The following is a 20633-nucleotide window of genomic DNA, read 5'->3' as shown; positions in this document are numbered from 1 at the left end:
GTATGTACATGCGCTTTCTGAATTTTAAATGGTGGATAAACACATGCACCATAGCTAGCTATTCTTCTCATTTGTATTACAGTTGCATTAAATTTATATATTGACAACAATGTGTGAACAAAACAAACAGACACATAAGGTAAAAATGTCAAAAAGGGGTAACGCAGTCAACATTGTGTAGCTTTTTTCATAATAACTGACACATATATGTCACCAAAGAAAAACTTAAATCATATTGGCAAAGCACTTACGCAAAAACGAGAGAAAAGAATACAAGTATTTTACCATAGAACAATAACGGGATGTATTAGTTCTGAGAAACTGCCAATGAATATAACCAAAATAAGGCTAACAGTAAAAGTTATACTTTTCAACGACAAATAAAAAAACACTATAACATGTTTCTAAGATGATAAAAAAAAATTTGTACCTAAAATCCATACTTCAAGACCATCGTGTGTGTATTCTTTGTGAAGCTGATAGGGAGTGTATAATTGATGAAAGCCTTATCCACATGATAAACCAGAACTAAAACTTCTAAAAATTGTAAACTGCTTCTTATTCAAATTTCAATACCTCATGCAAATAAATTCTTCTTATCTGATTGATATTTAACTTTTAACAATTTTAAACAGTGAACGTTTTATATTGAAATATAAACACCAAATTAACTTAACAATTATATAACGGATTCCCGTTACTGCACTGAAACTTACCCATAAGTTTTGTCGGTTGAAGGGATTGCAAGGAGGCTCCAGGTCCACAACGGTTGCTAGCTGTGACTTTAAAGTTATAAGATTGACCTTCCTTCAGATCTTTGACGCAGTACTTATAAATCATGCTTTTTACAATTTCACAAGTTTTCCATGTTGTCTCATCAACTAGTTGATATTCTATATGGTATTCTTCAACTAGAGCACCACCATCATTTTGAGGTGCCTGCCACTCTATGAATGCAGAACTGTCAGTTATATTGCTAATTGATAACGGTCCTGATGGTGCTGATGGTTTGGCTGTGAAAATAAATATATCAAAGAATGTTTGTTTATCCAATTGAAACAAACAATTCAAAAATAAATTAACAAAAATACCGTTCTCAGAAGAAAATGCAAAATGGAAAGCCTCTAATCAAATGGCAAAATCGAAACATCAAAAGCATCAAACAAATGCATTTCCCGGTAATTAGACCTGACAAGAAAACTACTAAAACAAGGATTGTATTTGATGCGTCCGCAAAATTTCAGGGGATTTTGCTAAATGACACTATTCATCAAGGTCCAAAGTTACAGCAGGATTTGTTTGATGAACTATCACGCTTCAGAAAGTACCCCGTTGCACTTGTTTGTGACATCGCCGAAATGTATTTGAGAATTAAAATTGCACCAGACGACAGACCGTTTCACAGATTTTTATGGCGCGCAATGAAAACTGAACAGGTACCAGAAGAGTATGAATTCAATAGTGTTGTTTTTGGAGTAAATTCGTCTCCAATTCAAGCTCACTTTGTTTCTAGAAAACATGCCGAAATGACAAAAGATTCATATCAACGAGCCGCCGACACAGTTCTCAAATCTACATACATGGACGACAGTATGCACTCTGTAATCAACGATGAACAAGGCATCGAACTTTATCATCAGCTATCACAGTTATGGGCAAAGGCAGCGATGTATGCACGGAAATGGCTATCGAATTCAAAAGCAGTTTTACAATGCATTTCAGAAGAAGATCGCGCGTCACAAGTCGATCTCGATGAGGGATATTTACCGTCAGTGAAAACTCTAGGAGTTATATGGCAGGCAGACAATGACATATTCACGTTTAAAGCTAACCCACTGGCAGATGACTTTAAATTTACTAAACGGAACATTCTAAGCAAAGTTGCTACGTTATTCGATCCGTTAGGATTTATTGCGCCGTACACAATAAGAGGAAAACTACTACTACAAGAGATGTGGACAGCAGGACAAGACTGGGACGACCAGTTAGACGAAAAACTTGAGAGTGGTTCCGTGAACTTGATGAACTATGTTGTATTAAAATACCGAGATGTTTGCAATTAGACGATGACATTGTTTCAACGAGTGTACACATATTCAGCGACGCTTCTCAGGAGGCTTATGGATCAGTAATGGAATGATATCTAGAAGATTAATAGCGGCAAAATCAAGAGTTGCTCCTTTAACTTCAGTCAGCATTCCAAGACTTGAGTTAATGGCCGCAGTTTTAGGAATAAGATTAGCACTTTCAGTTAAACACGCATTAGAAGTGCCCGAGGAAAACATGACATGCTGGTCAGACAGTATGAACGTTTTGTATTGGATTAGAGGCAAGAGTAGAGAGTGCAAGCCGTTTGTAGCGAATCGAATCGGAGAAATTCACACTTCATCGCATCCTAAACAATGGCGACACGACTGTGCCAACAAAAGTTAACCCGGCAAGGATAAAATACATAATTCAATTAGTAACCAAGGGATTAAGTAGCATTTCAATCCACCGTTAGCTCCGCATTTTGGTGGTATTCACGAGACAATGATGAAATCGGCAGAAAGGGCTATTTATGCAATATTAGGAGCTGAAGCACTGATTAATTCGAGACCGCTTACGTACCAGTCTGCCGATCCGAAAGATAATACACCTGTAACAGGAGGGTCGGGTGGCTATGCGTCACCGTTCCCTCTTGTCGATTAATGGTTCGTCCCGCTGCAACTGAGCTCTGGCAAATGAGACCCAATACAGATGTTCAGATACTTTATTAAAAAATACTCCATATAAAATTACATTAAAGCAGTGTTTATACCTTTAACTGTCAGAACAGTAGAAGTCTCCTTGAACACTGACGAGTCTAATATACCATACCAATAAAACAGTAGATGTCTTCTAAAGAACACTAACAAGTCTCATATACCATACCACAAGAAACAATAGATGTCTCCTAATAAATGCTACCAATTCTTATATACCATACCACATAGAAATGTAAATGTCTTCTAAAGTACATTAATAAGTCTCATGTACCATACCACATAAAACAATTAGAAGTCTCCACCCAAAACCTAACCAGTCTCATATACCATACCACAAGAACAGTTGATGTGTCCTTATAGACAATAACTAGTCTCATGAATCATACCACATTTATCTATACAACTATAGATACTTAGAGCACAGTGTAGATACTATTCTGTACGCTATCCGGAAGTCGCGATTTTCGAAGCGAGAACTTTTTGGATCACATTTTAAATTTGATGGGTATACTGAATTAAACGGTAAGTTGATCATCTGTACATTGCTTAATGATTAATTCAGCCGACATCGATATACTCAAATGGTTTAGAATTAAATTCCGCACATTCAATACTCGTGTCTTTGCTTTAATCAAGAGATTTTCAAGTGCATCACTAAGAAAAATCAGTCGGCGAACCTAAAAACAATCTTTTTGCCCTCGTAGTGTACAAATTAACGTAAAAACCAGACTTAATGAACTCAATGAAGTATATTTCAAGTGGTGGTAAAAGTTTCAACCAGATCTTTGAAGCCAGAAATAAGAAAATTACACTTGTTTGAATTTCTCACTGTACGATCAGTCTCGCTTGTTTATTTTAAAACTGTATGATCAGTCTTTATGTCACTGTATTCTAGTGGTGATTTCAAAGTTATTTACGATACATTAAAAGGGTGGCATTTTTCTAAATAACACAAATATATTTCAATACATTCACATCCTGAAAACTTATGAAACATGTTTTAGCTTGATAGGGTGTACTCGACTTACTACATTAAGTATAAGGATATTTAAATGTTGCTAAAAGAAAAGGAAGGTTTGATGTATACTAGTATATAAGTTTCAGAAATGTCCTCCGTTATACTTAAAATTGTACAAACACACAGATTTAGTTGTTATATAAAAATGCATGTATTTACACACATTCGAGGCCGTACTGTAGCCTATAATTGATCACAGTTCCTTCACTTTGTTTAAGATGTAGAGCTATATAAAAATATAAAATGACACAGACATTAACAACTATAGGTCACCGTACGGCCTTCAACAATGAGCAAAGCCCATACCGAATAGTGAGCTATAAAAGGCCTCGATAAGACAATGTAAAACAATTCAAACGAGAAAACTGTATTTTGTGTCTATTGTTCACCACTTTGTCAAGCGGGGGTTATAGTGATAAAGAAGTCCGTCTTTCCGTTCGTCCGTTGGACCGATATAATATGTTTCGCCGGTTTTGTAAGCGCATCTCCTCATAAACCACTTAATATACATTGGGGGTTCCGGCCATTTTTAAATGGAGAGGGGTCAAATCCAGGCGAAAAGGGGATTCCAAATATATGTTCCCATACAAATGAATTGATAGTTAAAAAGGGTTTCAAACTGCCGGGTCCCCTTTTTTTGAATCACTGATGTAACTATTAATTAATCTTATTCGGATTCCTTATCATAAATGATAATGACTGTATTGTGTACCGTCTATTTCGAATTTTAGTAAAAATCTTGTATGGGGTTACTTTATATAAGATACGGACTTGAACATTACATTATATGGGGCACCCATCAGGTATTTCCAACACCTCCTAAACCAATCATTAAAGTTTTCTGAAATTGCTCCATTTTTACTCGATTAATGCATTATGGACCTTCTATTTCTGTAAACTTACCAAAATTATATCACATGAATTATCCCCCTACGCAAAGCTGTCTTTATCCTTTGTTTGTTATTTTAAAAGACAAGCTTGATTTATGTTATCATCAATTGGTCAACGGCGGACGGTGTAAATAATCTTTAAAAATGTAATAGCTAAACAGATAACTGTAACGATACACTATTATAAAGTCCACAAGAGAATCATGTATTACTTTTTAGGCATTAGATTTTAAACAAGACTGATGGAACAAAAATACAATTATTTTGTCGTCTAAACAATTCATCAGAAATATATTTGTATTGTCTGATGAAAGTAATTACACGTTATAGTTCCCTGGATAGTTCATAATATCACATATACACGTATATACCTTCAAATTGCTGTTGTTTTTTCTTCAAAATCACGACTGGTCATACAGTCAAAAAATCTGAAATCGCTTCGAGAATACAGTCAGTTCTAGACTGATCGTACAGTAATTTATTTTGGGATCCTCAAGGAAAACATATTTTTTTTATGGGAAATACGAATATTCTACTTAAGTACGAAAAGGATATTGAAACAGTATATATTTAACTGTAAACTGATGCAAATATTTGCAATAAAAGATTATTTGCTTTGTACTACGAGAGCAAAATTGTCCATCGATTTCACTTTTTTCTACCAGATTGATGTGATGCACACGTATATTTTATATTCTAATGCATGTTTTTGTTACAGTTACTCATATGTATGCTGCTATATATACCTTGAAGATGTTCAAAGCACTTTGTAGATATAGGAGTAAACAAATGATGAGAAAAGTTACCGTAGGCAAAACCGTCCTGTTAGCTAGTTGGAAATCATCGCTTCGAAAATCGCGACTTCCGGATAGCGTACAGAATAGTATCTACACTGTGTAAAGTAGAAAAGGAAATGTTCAACTAGGATGGAACATTTATCCTGCCGTACTGGATACTTGATATCATACCCAAAACTATATAATAACTATTCTAATTTTTATTAACAAACTAATATACTAAGACACTATTGTATACACAGTATACTAATATCATATTCACAATCATTTCTAAATCTATTATACTGAATACATATGAAAATAATAATAAATGTATCATTTGGCTTTCTAGGGGGCTACTCGTTAAAACTTACAATAAAACAAATAAAAATAACCATATGAAAAACACTACCTACTCAAAACAATTTTAAATTAATTAAAAAGTAAATTGTCTAAATTATGCAATTTTAAGAACCTGCAGTAGAGCCCTGACAGGTGAATTACACTCTGATTACACTCATGCTGTCATCAAGCTGTTTCCTATCTATGATCTAATACCTATCCCTTAATCTCTTAATTAAAACAAAACTGCCAAGCTGACAAGCTAACAAGCTGACCTTATCATTATGAAACAAACCAGGGGAAGTTCATCCCAAGGAATTTATCAAAATATGTATAAACTATAATTTATTTTTAAATTACCAATATCAAAACATAGATTTGGATAAGACAGGCAAACTCAGCGGTCGGATTAATGATAAACCCATGTTATAAAAGATGTAAAGCACATTAATGATTTTTTTTTTTTATCTTTATTCAATTCTTCAACATATATATACAACAGATATATTACATATTACACAAAATTATCACAAAGCAATGTTTTAAGTATAATCACATATATATAATCAGCACAATAATTAGAAATTAAATGTTATGACACCTTCGGTTTCTTGTACCAGAATATTATTTTTTAAAAAGTGTTTCTCAAAAACATTTCTCATACATTTTGCATCACACAAATATTCATACAGGTAAGTTATATAATGTTTTACAGTGTATTTAAATAGTCTAATAAGATCAACATTACTGTTTAAATTTTTAAGTAAACTCCTTCTTCTGAAGATACAATATCTCGCTACAGATAACATGAAATTGACAAAACTTACATTTACGCCTTTGATAGATCCAAATAAACCAAACATAAATACCTCTTCATACACTAAATTATCAATTTTGTCAGAATCAACATTATCAAATAAAACTGACAACTTCTGTTGCATAAACAGATGAAATTCTACTAATTCAGAACATAATAGAAATAAATGAGTGATATTTTCTACTTCCTTTTCACATACATCACATACATTGTAATTTATAAGTTTTATAGTCATAAGTTTAGAATTTGTGAAAATACAATAATGTGCTATTTTGAAATCTAGATCCATTAAAATAGATGGTTTCCAATAGAAATTAACGTTTTTCCATACTTTACAAAGACATTAATGATAAATCCAAGTGGTCAATTTGAGACCCAGTGCAGAATATTTCTTTAATAAATCTATACTTGTTACAAGTCAATTTCAAACGGTATAATTCCTCCATGAGAACGGCAAAATCTTCTCTTAAATATCCAGTAAGTTTGATGAAACGTCTTCCAAATCATTACCATATAATATATCTAAATATGCACTTTGTCATTCCTTTCTCTGACAGTGAAATAGTTCATTTTGCGTCATTCCGTGTTTAGCAAAGGGAGATTATTACACAGCTGCGCATCTCCGTTACACACCTTTAACACCGAACCACTTCTTGCACGGACAATTAGGTGGTCATTTCGCTCCAGAAACCGTTGATATTAGTGATTTTAACCCGAGAAAACGATGGAGAAGAATACAGGAACTAATTAGACATTTTTGGAAACGTTGGATTAGGGAATGGTTGCCGGGACTTAACAAACGTGACAAGTGGACTAAAATGAAAAGGGACATGAAAATCGATGATATTGTGCTTGTGATGAATCCGAACGTTCCGAGAGGACATTGGCCGCTTGGCAGAATAATTGAAGTTTTCCCTGGCAAAAATGGACAAGCACGCGTTGCAAATGTTTCACTTGGACAAACTGTATAAATAAGCCCAATAACAAAACTGTGTTCGTTAGAGAGCCAAACCTCCGAAAATGACAGTGATAAATAATTAGAGTAATGAGGACATATAATTTCATTTCAATTTAGACATTTTAATATTTTGAAATAGTTTTAGATTTGATAATTTGAACTTAGATCAAAGACAGTTTTATATCGTTTAATTACTGTTTGTTTGATTGGCTTAGAGCAATCAAGAGGGGAGAATGAATTGAAGAGAAAAGCTTTTTAGTTTTTATTAGTATGATTGTTTATAGTTAGGATTTTTAATAGAGTAGAAATCGGTTTTTATTAATTGCACTTATAATTGTGCAAGTTTATTTTTATCGATAATTTTAAATATAATTATGTTGAAATAGAGCTACATTTTCGTCTGCTAAGATTAATTAAAGATAACAGTATTTTCCAAAGAATTTTTTACTGTGTAGAAAGTTAATGGTTAATCTTAACGATATTCCTTAATTTTATGACACCTTCAGTAGGTCAGTCTAGTCATTTAGAGTTCAAGTAAAATCGTCTGCACGTGCAGCTGTGGCGATTTGATTTAATTACTTTGTTTTTATTATTCTCTGGGAATCAGGTTAAATTAGCGTGAAATTTTATGTCTAATGTTCAGACGTAAACAGATCGTCTTTATCATGCGATAAGTTAACTTCGAAAACAATGTTGTGAAATTGTAATACGAAATGATTGTATATATTGTAAATATTGGATTAAAACGTAGTTATTAGCAAACATTCGTTAGTTATATGATATGGATATAATAATGCTATTGGTAAAACGTTATCGTCGAACTCCCGAATCCCAAATCGTCGAACTTTATATGAAGCAATTTATTCCACTGCACATTTCATATCGTCTCGGCAACATGCACTTTCTGAATTTTAAATGGTGGATAAAAACATGCACCATAGCTAGCTATCCTTCTCACTTGTATTACAGTTGCATTAAATTTATATATTGACAACAATGTGTGAACAAAACAAACAGAAACAAAAGGTAAAAATGTCAAAAAGGGGTAACGCAGTCAACATTGTGTAGCTTTTTTTCATAATTACTGACACATATATGTCACCAAAGAAAAACTTAAATCATATTGGCAAAGCACTTACGCAAAAACGAGAGAAAAGAATACAAGCATTTTATCATAGAACAATAACGGGATGTATTAGTTCTGAAAAACTGCCAATGAAAATAACAAAAATAAGGCTAACAGTAAAAGTTATACTTTACAACGACAAATAAAAAAACACTATAACATGTTTCTAAGATGATAAAAAAAACCTTTGTACCTAAAACCCATACTTCAAGACCATCGTGTGTGTATTCTTTGTGAAGTTGGTAGGGAGTGTATAATTGATGAAAGCCTTATCCCCATGATAAACCAGAAACTAGAACTTCTAACATGTTATGGAGTGGAACATACTGTAGAGTCTTTTGATTTGATGGTTAAAATTATATAATTTATTTAAACTAAATAAAACATATTAGAAACATACGGAGCCCTCTTGGTCTCACACATATTGTAAAGTGTCTTTTAAAGTCTATCGCTAGAGATGTAAAGAATAGCGTTGGAGATGTAAAGTCCAGCGCTGAAGATGTAAAGTCTAGCGCTGGAAATGTAAAGTTCAGCGCTGGAGATCTAAAGTCCAGCGCTGGAGATTTAAAGTCTAGCGCTGGAGATGTAAAGTCTAGCGCTGGAGATGGGTAAAATCTAGCGCTGGAGATATGCAAATTATAGCGCTTGAGATGTAAAGTCAAGCGCTTGAAATGTAAAGTACAGCACTGGAGATGTAAAGTCCAGCGCTAAAAATGTAAAGTCTAGCGCTGAAGATATAAAGTGTAGCACTGAAGGTGTATAGTCAAGCGCTGGAGATGTAAAGTCTATCGCTAGAAATGTAAAATCGTGTTTTATAGCGTGTTGCAAAAATGGATGCAATAAAAGCCTCGGTCACACCTTAACGGATAGCTCGAACGGACGCCTAACGGATAACTTTTTTCAATCCGGTCATGTCCGTTAGACGTCCGTTCTTATCCGTTAGACGTCCGTCCATATCCGTTGCATGTCCGTTAAGCGTACGTTTTATTCGTCGACGTCCGTTCTGTCCGGTGGAACATTTTGAGCATTTCAAAACTTTAAACGGACGTCCAACGGATAAAATGTTCGTTGAACGTCCGTTATGCGTCCTTTTTGTACGGTACTCGTCCGTTTCGTTAACGCTTTGTATCCGTTACGTGTCCGTTATACATCTGTTGGTGGTCTGGCAGATAAACTCACCAACGGACTTCAATCGGACGTTTTACGGATAAAACGGATGTTGAACGGATGAGAAACGGACTCCTACCGGACATATAACAGATAAAACGGATGATGAACGGATCTGAAACGGATAAATGCCAATTGAAAATTTCGCGTCAGAAATGCCAATTATTGGTATGTCAGATTTCGTAAGGTTAATGAATTCTTATTGTTCCTAATCGATCTTAGAGTATAAGCACGTCTTCACAATCAACAGCTCTTATTCAGGCCAGACACTGCCCTTTGGCGGAATTTTGAAGACCAAACCAAAACCAGTTACACAGAAACATTTTGAATATTAATGCGATTTACATGTATTATAATGGTCGCCTTTGATTTTTTCGTATAGCCTCGGACACACCTTACCGGATAGCTCGAACGGATGCCTAAAGGATAACTTTTTTTCAATCCGTTCATGTCCGTTAGACGTCTTTTGTTATCCGTTAGACGTCCGTCCATATCCGTTACACGTCCGTTTAATTCGGTCAGTACATCAACGGACGCCTAAAAGGATAACAATTTTGTCAACGGACAACTTTTATTTTCACCTGTTAGGCGTCCGTTCGTGCTATCCGGTAAGGTGTAACCGAGGTTTTAAAAGCAAGAACACAATCATTTATACAAAACGCAATATTTGTTGACTCTAAAGCAAGATGTTGCACGTCTCATCTTCAAGAACTTCATTTTTCTCAAGTATCACTGATGATCCTGAAAGCTAAATACACTAAATCTTTCTTCAGCCGTACCGAAATTGTAGCTCTTTTAGAAAATGTCCGGCTTACTATGTCAAAATCCTCTATTTTGGATTTTGATAATCCATCTAGACTAACAGACGATGATTATTATAACTTGACTGGGTAAACAAAGCAGCAGTTCGAGGATTTGTCAACTTACACTACTACAATACGTCAATCTAATGTAAGATCTGTTCGAGGCAAATAATAGTAGACTAGTAAAAGAGGGACGAAAGATACCAAAGGGACAGTCAAACTCATAAATCTAAACAAACTGACAACTCCATGGCTAAAAATAAAAAAGACAAACAGACAAACAATAGTACACATGACACAACATAAAAAAACCAAAGAATAAACAACACGAACCCCACCAAAAACTAGGGGTGATCTCAGGTGCTCCGGAAGGGTAAGCAGATCCTGCTCCACATGTGGCTTCCGTCGTGTTGCTTATGTGATATCATATCCGGTAAATAGCCTAATTCGGTATGTCTCATTCATGAAAGGGAAGGTAACAAAAGTCAGGTGGATCGTAGAAAGTGTTAATGGTAGGCTGAAACAATGCCAATTTTTTGACAAGGTTGTTTCGAACATTAACATCCCTTTCATCGGAGAATTGTTACGGTTAGTATGTGCAGTGTGTAACAAATATTGACCTGCAATTGCCAGCTCAAATTCAAATGATATCAAGATAGCTGAGGCAATGCTTGATAAAAGCAAGAAAGGACATTTAGTTCAAGCGATTGTTGAAAAGGAGGGATTGATAAATAAAAGGGTAATATATACACTAGTTGATGGATCATCAGCGGATCATCTAAAAGATTTCCCGGTCTTATCCGAGGAAAAACTCCGCCAGATAACGATGGGGATATACCAATTAAAACAATCCCCTTCATATGTTAGAGAGCATATTGGTGAGGACAGCGTATATCAGCTGTATGTTTGTAAGATCAAGGAGAACTTGATTAAAATCAAATTGCAGTCTCGGTTCAGTAACAGTGCTACCCACAATGTATTTGTACAGTATACATTAGACGGTGAAATAAGTGGATGGTACTGTACTTGCAAGGTTGGAGCCAGAATTGTTGGATGTTGTGCCCACGTATCCAGTGTACTTTGGTACATAGGATTACACTGACTCCAAAATACCTCAATCAACAGTCCCAGATTTACGAAGTCAGTTTTGGATGCCTCATATCTACCTGATTTAGACACTGACAGTAACGGTAGTTGTTGAGGAACCAATCTACATCCATGTCCATCTTGATTTAAACTTTTTATTCTTTAGCAACAAATGTATACCGTTTACCTAATGTCATCATTGTTTTATTTGAAACTAACGCTGTTGTTTAAATCCGCTTTGTTTATACACTGCTGGATAGAGTTTTCTTTGGCATTCATACAACATATCCTTAATTTACACCATTATATGGTTAACTTCTGTTTCATTTGGTCTGTTGAGGAAAGATGTCTCTTTGACAATCATAACAACATCTTCTTTTTTTATATGTATATTGATTTTGTTGCCAAACTATTATTGTATAATATAAATGAGATAATATTGTGTTAAGTCTGGTGTTTTTATGACTTGCTGAGGGTAATGGGAAGCTATCAGTTAGATAAATAAATGTTTATCCCGTTATCCTGCAAATATTATAGGAAATAGCCTTGACTGTTTGTTTGTCATAATTGATATTTTTGGTTAAGCTTTCTAAGAAATCTTACTGAAAGGAGAACATTGGCTGTGATATTTAATCAAAACTATTTGTTTCTGTTTTATCAAAGCGGCGTTCTTTTATTTTTGCATTCTGTATTATATGAAACGTATTGCTGGTATTGTATTTAGTATTAGTGTCAAATAATTAAAGAATGTATGACATTGACTAATATTAAAATGGAACGAAGTTCGAGTATCACCAAACATGTATTTTGAAATTGGACAATAGCACCACATGGGATTCTGATTATGTGTAAGTAATAGCTTAGCTTATTACATGACATGGGTTAATTGTAAAGTTTTTTAGTCCATTACCGACGAAGTCGAAGGGGACTATAGGTTTGCAATCTGTCACCTGTCTGCCTCTTGCTGGTTCGATTTTTACGATTTTCAAAGTTCTCTTTGTGCGGTATACTGCTGTCTTTATTGTTTACTTTTACTATAAAAAGTAATTACCATAGCTGTTATATTTATCAACCAAAAATTAATATATGAGCCAGTCCATGCGAAAGGGTACAAAAAGTCATTTTGGTAAACTTTACAGGACACGTTATCAAAGTTTGGTATAGTATTTTTGAAAAACGATTTTATCCGAAAAAAAATTACATTAATGTAAACATTCATAAGTGTATTGTCACACTCCGGAAATTTACGGATCTGTTCCGTCATTATGTTGAATTTTATTATGATGTCTGCCAATCGGCAACAGCGGCAAAGCCAAACAAACTTTTTTTATGGTATTCAACCCTCCACAGGGTGAGTTTTCTGTTAAACTGTAGTGTATAACCTTTATTTGTATGTCCGATATACGTATTTAAAGTCTAAGGTCAGTCCTTTGGATTTAAATTGTGATTTCAAACGATTCTCAGGAGTCATATCTCACGTCACAGTTATTTTGTATTTTACATGTTAAATTAAGCATTCCGATGTTTATTTGATAGTTATTTTTATTCCTGCATTTATTATACACAATTCTCAGTCATTTTAAGCTTCTTAATTTGCGATTTTTGATTTTACTCTGTCAGTTTGTCAAAATATTTTTTGTATGGAACGCCATTAGAGCCATATATTTTGGTGTACGTTTTTTCTTAAAACAGTGTGTGTATGGAACACTTTTCGTGTTATCAATTTGTTATTCAAAATGTAATTTTATGGCATTTTTTGATCATTTTTTGTTGTTTTTTAAGAAAGACATATTTTTCAATGTATGGAGAACATTGTTAATACTAATTGTACTATTATTTTGTGAAATTTGTTGATTGTGAACATTGTGCTTATTAGATTCATTTTTGTATATTTTCAGTTTTTTACCCTCTCTGGAGGTCTGAAATAAAAGATAGTAACAACTCAGGTTCAGCTTATCTTTGACATTACAATAAGATTGTCAATTCTATCCCGAATTTGTCAATCAAAACAGAAAAAGACGTAGAAATATCTGAAATTTTTGTATGGGCGCAAGTGTAAAATCATTTGTCCCCCCGACTAATGCTATACCGACCAGAAACTTAAACAAATACGATACTACAGAGACAAAAGTCAATAATTTCAGTCAGTTCTACAGGTTCAAAGAAAGTAAGACAACATTAACACATGAGGGGAAATACAAAAACTATGACAACTTGTGTTTTAGAAATTGAAATTTAAGTTATTTAATATTATATAAATCAACCTTAGTTGCACGGGATTCGAACCATTGCACGGTTTAATTGCATTGATATCAGGATTGTAAGCAAGAGCCTTATCCCCACTGCTACCGGGGTTAATATTATCAATTGGCAAATCAAGTCACTTAAACCTTACTATGAAAATGATTGAAATTTATGAAATAATTCATTAAAAATCTTGATAAAACTAAGGGGGGGGGGGTCTCAGCACTTGCAGGTGCGTGTAGCTCACAGCTTGATGATATGGGGAAAAGTAAATGTGTTTTATAGATCACAAGTCTACTACCAATAATTATGCACACTTTTTAGAATTTCGTAAATTTTTCGTTTTTGTACCTTTTCGCATGGACTGGCTCAATTATAGGTGGTATCGGCGAAAGTACCAAGAAAGGCCTATGTGTAGAAAATTAGTGATTTCGCTATAACTTTTTTAAAACATCAACATATTTTTGATGTGTTTTTTGCAAACTAGATGTTTTGATAGATGCCGAATCCATTTGAATCTTCAAACCGATGCTAAAATATTGGGAATATGGACTTTTTGCTGATTGGTGTATGGTTGCTAAGGGGAGATTTTTAGTTGCTAGGGATAATTATATGTCCAAATTTGCATTAAATTATAACGTCGGATATAAAGTGTTATAATTATTTCGATATTTCATTGCTTTTTGTCAATTTCGATTTTTTTTGTTTTTTTTTGTGATTTTGAAAATGGTCTGAGTCAGCCCATGCGAAAAGGTACAAAAAGTCCTTTTGATAAACTTTACAGGACACGTTATCAAAGATTGGTATAGTATTTTTGAAAAACGATTTTATCCGAAAAAAAATTTACATTAATGTAAACATTCATAAGATTGTCAATTCTAACCCGAATTTGTCAATCAAAACAGAAAAAGACGTAGAAATATCTGAATTTTTTGTATGGGCGCAAGTGTAAAATCATTTGTCCCCCCGACCAATGCTATACCGACCAGAAACTTAAACAAATACGATACTACAGAGACAAAAGTCAATAATTTCAGTCAGTTCTACAGGTTCAAAGAAAGTAAGACAACATTAACACATGAGGGGAAATACAAAAACTATGACAAATTGTGTTTTAGAAATTGAAATTTAAGTTATTTAATATTATATAAATCAACCTCAGTTGCACGGGATTCGAGCCATTGCCCGGTTTAATTGCATTGATATCAGCATCGTAAGCGAGAGCCTTATCCCCACTGCTACCGGGGTTAACATTATCAATTGGCAAATCAAGCCACTTAAACCTTACTTTGAAAATGATTGAAATTTATGAAATAATTCATTGAAAATCTTGATAAAACTAAGGGGGGGGGGGTCTCAGCACTTGCAGGTGCGTGTAGCTCACAGCTTGATGATATGGGGAAAAGTAAATGTGTTTTATAAATCACAAGTCTACTACCAATAATTATGCACACTTTTTAGAATTTCGTAAATTTTTCGTTTTTGTACCTTTTCGCATGGACTGGCTCATATATTTAACCTGTTTCATTCTTTAATGCGTTTTTACCTGTATCTTTATGTTGCTCAGCGGCTTCATTTTGGTCAATTTGGGAGGCATCTGAAAGTGAAAAAAAACCTAAAGACTTCACTGACGCATGCAATTACGTCGTTTAGCTTACATCCACGTTAAAAAAAAAAGTAAAAACACAAAAATATTGAACTCCGAGGAAATTCAAAAAGAAAAATCAGAAATCAAAAGGCAAAATCAAAAGTCCAAACACATCAAACGAATGGATAACAACTGGCATATATTCCTGACTTGGTACAGGCATTTTCTAATGTAGAAAATGGTGGATTGAACCTGGTTTTGTAGCTAGCTAAGTCTCCCACTTTTATGACAGTCGCGTCTAATTCCATTACATTGTCAACGATGTATTAACAAAACAAACATACTCAAAGAGTGAAAATGTCAAAAAAAGGGGTACAGCAGTCAATATTGTGTTATCATCTTAATATCACTATAAAACCAACAAATGTAACGAAGAAGCACAAAAAAGCATACATCAAATTTAACATACTCATTTTGCTTTTGTTATACGACTTGATTTATCTATGTAAAGTCTACCCGTAAAGGATAGAAGGTTTTCAGTACTGGTGTAAAATTGCACGTTTGAAATTCGCACAGGTAGACATAAAAATAATTTTGTCGTTCAAAGTATGACGGCATACCTACATGCAGAGTCACGTAAAGTAGATATAACAAACACAGACTTAACATAAAGTAATAATAATAAATAAAATAATTGTGTGGATCAAAGTATGACGGGATACATAAGTACAGTTTCACGTCAAATTTATATCATAAAAAAACAGACTTAACAGAAAAAGTAGTATAATTGAATAAAATAGTTTTGTCATTCATAGTATGTCAAGATCCATAATTAAAAGTAATATTAATAAATGAAATAATTTTGTCGTTCAAAGTATGATGATTTACATAACCAAAGTGATATTTTTCCAAAAAGAGCATCAGTTGACTCATGTTTTCCGAAAAACATAGTCCCGGACTCTCTTAAAATGTTACATCATTACACAGGACATGAATCTATTAATAAATAAAGGCAACAGTTGTATACCGCTGTTCAAAACTCATAAATCCATGGACAAAAAACAAAATCAGGGTAACAAACTAAAACCGAGGGAAACGCATTAAATATAAGAGGAGAACAACGACACAACACCGAAACGCAACACACACAGAAACGGACCAAGCATCAGACAAAACACCACGAGAATAACTAATATAACATCAAAACCAAATACATGAATTTGGGATAGACAAGTACCGTGCCACATTTTATCTCAATATCTCAAAAATAAGAGAAAACACAAACGACTCAACGTTAAAATGCAACACACACAGAAACGAACAATAATATAACAATGGCCATCTTCCTGACTTGGTACAGGACACTTTTAAAGGGGAATAAAAGTGATGGGTTGAACCTGATTTTGTGGCATGCCAAACCTCGCACTTTAATGGCAAAGTTAAATTTAACATTGAAATGACAACATAATACTACAGGACTACACTACAAATAAATAGGAGAACATATTAGACAAAGAAAAACATGATTAATAGATAACAAAAAGCATCAGGTTTAAAATTCAATACGCCAAAAGCGACTCACCAGTGAAGCCTAGATATAAAAGATCGAGAGTGAAAAAAGTACAAAGTTGTACAGCACTGAAGATCAAAAGTTGAAAAGGTTTTGCCAAATACGGCATTGTTTTTATGCCCGGGATAAGAACATTCTTATTATATAGAACAATTTATGCTATTGCAAACAGTAAATTTTATCAAATGAATATGAAAGAGATATACATAACGAAACTGAAGTATTAACTAATTACAGAAAACGAAACCCGAATACATAACGCCCAGATATTGAAGATGATATAAAATATCAATTTACCACACAAATCTATGCATTAGTTTTTGAGATCTGGGGTCTGTTGTTCAACTTGTCGTTAGTGCTAACGCGTCGTTAAAATTTCTGAATCATTCTATTAAATTTAATCATATGATTAGTGTGTTGTTCAACTTGTCTTTAAATTTAACGCTGCGTTAAAAAGGCTAAAACTGTCGTTTAACTTAATCCACCTCTTTGAGGTGTATTAAATTTTAATCATATGATTAAAGCATCCAAGATGGCTGCAGTACCAATGCAAAAATAAGCTTATCCTCGAAAGATGAGATATTTAAGATATATTCAGCTCCTGGAAAGAGATTTCAGCTATGAAAGAGCTTTAATATTTGAAAGAAACACAATATATTTGCTAGGAGTTGAATTGACACATAAATTGGAAAGAGATTTGACAAGATGGGGCGAAGGATCGGACTCACTCATTAATTGGTCATTTGATAATAGAATGAAACTGCACATTTCGGCAGATTTCCGTTTGTATTTTACCGCTCAGTGACGGTGTTGATTGCAACGACGGCCACATTATTGTGCGGAATCATTCAATAAAATATTACGCAAAACAGCTTTATAAATAATAAATGTTACCATAGCATTAATGTACAGGCCATAGTTGATTTTGGAAGCAAGTCTTAGCTCATTTCCTCATTTTTCGAAGTTCAAATAATAGCACATTCTTTGGTAGCGCCCTTGACCTACGGGTCAATTCGTCCCACAGATAGCTCGAACCTTACGGTTTTTATCTTTACACGGGAGTTTTTAAACATTATTTATTTCCCATTTATTATTGAAACTTATGTTTGACGGATCCAGCCATTTGGGGGTAAAGGGGGGGGGGGGTGGGGGGGGGGGGCTGTTCAACAGTGCCTAAGTCAAAAGGGTTGTTCCAATATATGTCTCCTTTCAAAGGCTTTGATTGTCAAATAAAAAGGGGTTCAGACCCCAGATACCCCCTCCTGAACCTCTACTCCAATTCTTTATTATGAAAATGTTCTACCGTGTTTTATGTTAGTGATTTAGTAAAAAAAAAAGAATGAGTCAATGATATGTCTCATATTTCCCAACTGACGTGTAATATACAAACTCAAGCACTTGTTATCAAGAATCTGGAAAATCTCATTTGATTTTTCGAGTGTCAGAGATATTTCAAATAAAAGCAACTCACCCCCGTATGGAAAGAGGGAGAATTTCAGTTACTAGTGCCGGTCATTCAAATAATTTGGATCATTACAAAACATAATTATGATATTATGTTTGATTTACTTAACACTCAACTATATGCTACTCCGGTTTAATAGTCCGAGTAAGACATGATAAAGTATAAATTGCGTCAATATTTACAATAAAGGGCATGCAAAAATCCAATAAGGAAAATTACATGGAGAATTTTATATATTGACCATTTGTTATATTATGATCGTGTTCTTAACGACACGTACATGTAGGTCATAAATCAATTTCAGTTAATGGAATCAAATGTTTATCTTCTAATGGGTGCAATAGGGGTTCATCGGCGATTTGAACAGAGATTTCTTGACATGTAGCGGATAACAAAACTCAGGGTTAGAATTCCTAGAACAGACAAGGTACAGTGACTAATATTTCATGTATATTTTGAACACGGAGAGGGTGTCCCTGGCATATTATTGTCATTTTGTTTAGTTTTATTTGTAACCTTATCTGACTTCGGACTTATTGCATTACAAAAAAGTCTATGATTATACATTTAACATCTTACACAAGGTATAAACAGATGTTCATCGCAATACTACATAAATAACAGAATAGTATATTAAATAAACACATCATATATATTTAACCTGTTTTATTCTTTAATGCGTTTTTACCTGTATTTCTATGTTGCTCGGCGGCTTCATTTCGGTCAATTTGGGATGCATCTGAAAGTGAAAAAAATTACGTCGTTAATTTTATAGAGACGTTAAGTGATATTTTTTTCCAAAAAGAGCATCAGTTGACTGATGTTTTCCAAAAAACATAGTCCTTGACTCTCTTAAAATGTTACATCATTACACGGGACATTAATCTATAAATAAAATATCAATTTACCACACAAATCTATGCATTAGTTTTTGAGATCTGATCACTTTTTACTTTGTACCAAGTCAGATATATGACATTTGCTGTCTATTCGTTTGATGTGTTTTATCATTTGATTTTGCCATTTGATTAGGGACTTTCCGTTTTGAATTTTTCCTCGGAGTACAGTATTTTTGTGATTTTACTTTTTATAACACTTCTCTACCGGAGACCACTTGCATGACGATGAAACACCCTGTTCTTTTAATGTCAATCCAATTTAACGTAATCATACGCTAATTATATATAAAGATTGTATGGAAAGGATTTCCCAGAATAATATTATCTTCAATATCTACGGAGGGCTTAGATTGTCACTTTTCAACTAAAAAATGGCATAATTTCCAGACAAAGGGCACTGGGCAATGGTAAAATACCCCTGCTCTCTCAATCTTCTTAATATTATGCAGACAGTTAGTTAATATATAGATACAAGCGTGACTAAAAGTAATTTGGATACAATTTGTGTCTTTTATGTTTAGGTAGGGTCTAACGGATATTTAGATATACAAAATGTATAGTGAAAATATGTAGAAACAAATGTGACTAAAAGGAATTTTGGAACACGTCTGGTCTTTGATGTTTACGGAGGGCCCACAGAGCCAAAAGGACATTCAAAATATATAGTTAAAACCTAACGGAGACCGCTTAAATGACGGTAGGACCCCCCTGGTCTTTTAATTTCGATGAGTTTAATGGAAGCATAAGCATTTGTATCTAAAGATTGTATGAAAAGGATTTTCGATATCTACGAAGGGCTTAGATTGTCAGTTTTCAGCTAAACAATGTCAAAATTTCAAGACAAAGGGAACAGGGAAAATGTGAGAACTCTGTGATCTCTCAATCTATCCTAATATTATGAAGACATTTAGTTAATATGTAGATGCAGTCGTGATATAGAGGTACAAGGAAGATCTTCAACCAGGGTAATCAGAACACAGGAATAGATAACATTAGCCGCATTTGGCACAACTTTTTGTAATTTGGATCCACAATGCTCTTCAACTTCGTACTTTTTTTGGATTTATAACTATTTTGATATGAGCGTCACTGATGAGTCTTATGTAAACGAAACGCGCGTCTGGAGTATTAAATTAT

At 33.9% G+C, this 20633-nt stretch overlaps 1 long non-coding RNA gene across 1 annotated transcript; it reads right to left on the bottom strand.

Annotated features, from left to right (window-relative positions):
• Nucleotides 1–722: 722 nt before the first annotated feature.
• On the bottom strand, nucleotides 723–19338 carry LOC143074943 (uncharacterized). The gene is made up of 3 exons (XR_012978190.1): nucleotides 19286–19338; nucleotides 15521–15571; nucleotides 723–1013 (listed from the first exon to the last, which is right to left on the bottom strand). It is a non-coding gene; the product is annotated as an uncharacterized LOC143074943 (long non-coding RNA).
• Nucleotides 19339–20633: the final 1295 nt, after the last annotated feature.

The sequence above is a fragment of the Mytilus galloprovincialis genome, chromosome 5, assembly GCF_965363235.1.
Source record: "Mytilus galloprovincialis chromosome 5, xbMytGall1.hap1.1, whole genome shotgun sequence".
Classification (NCBI taxonomy): domain Eukaryota; kingdom Metazoa; phylum Mollusca; class Bivalvia; order Mytilida; family Mytilidae; genus Mytilus; species Mytilus galloprovincialis.
Note: the sequence above shows the minus strand (reverse complement) of the source record. Positions and strands in the feature narration are given on the sequence as shown.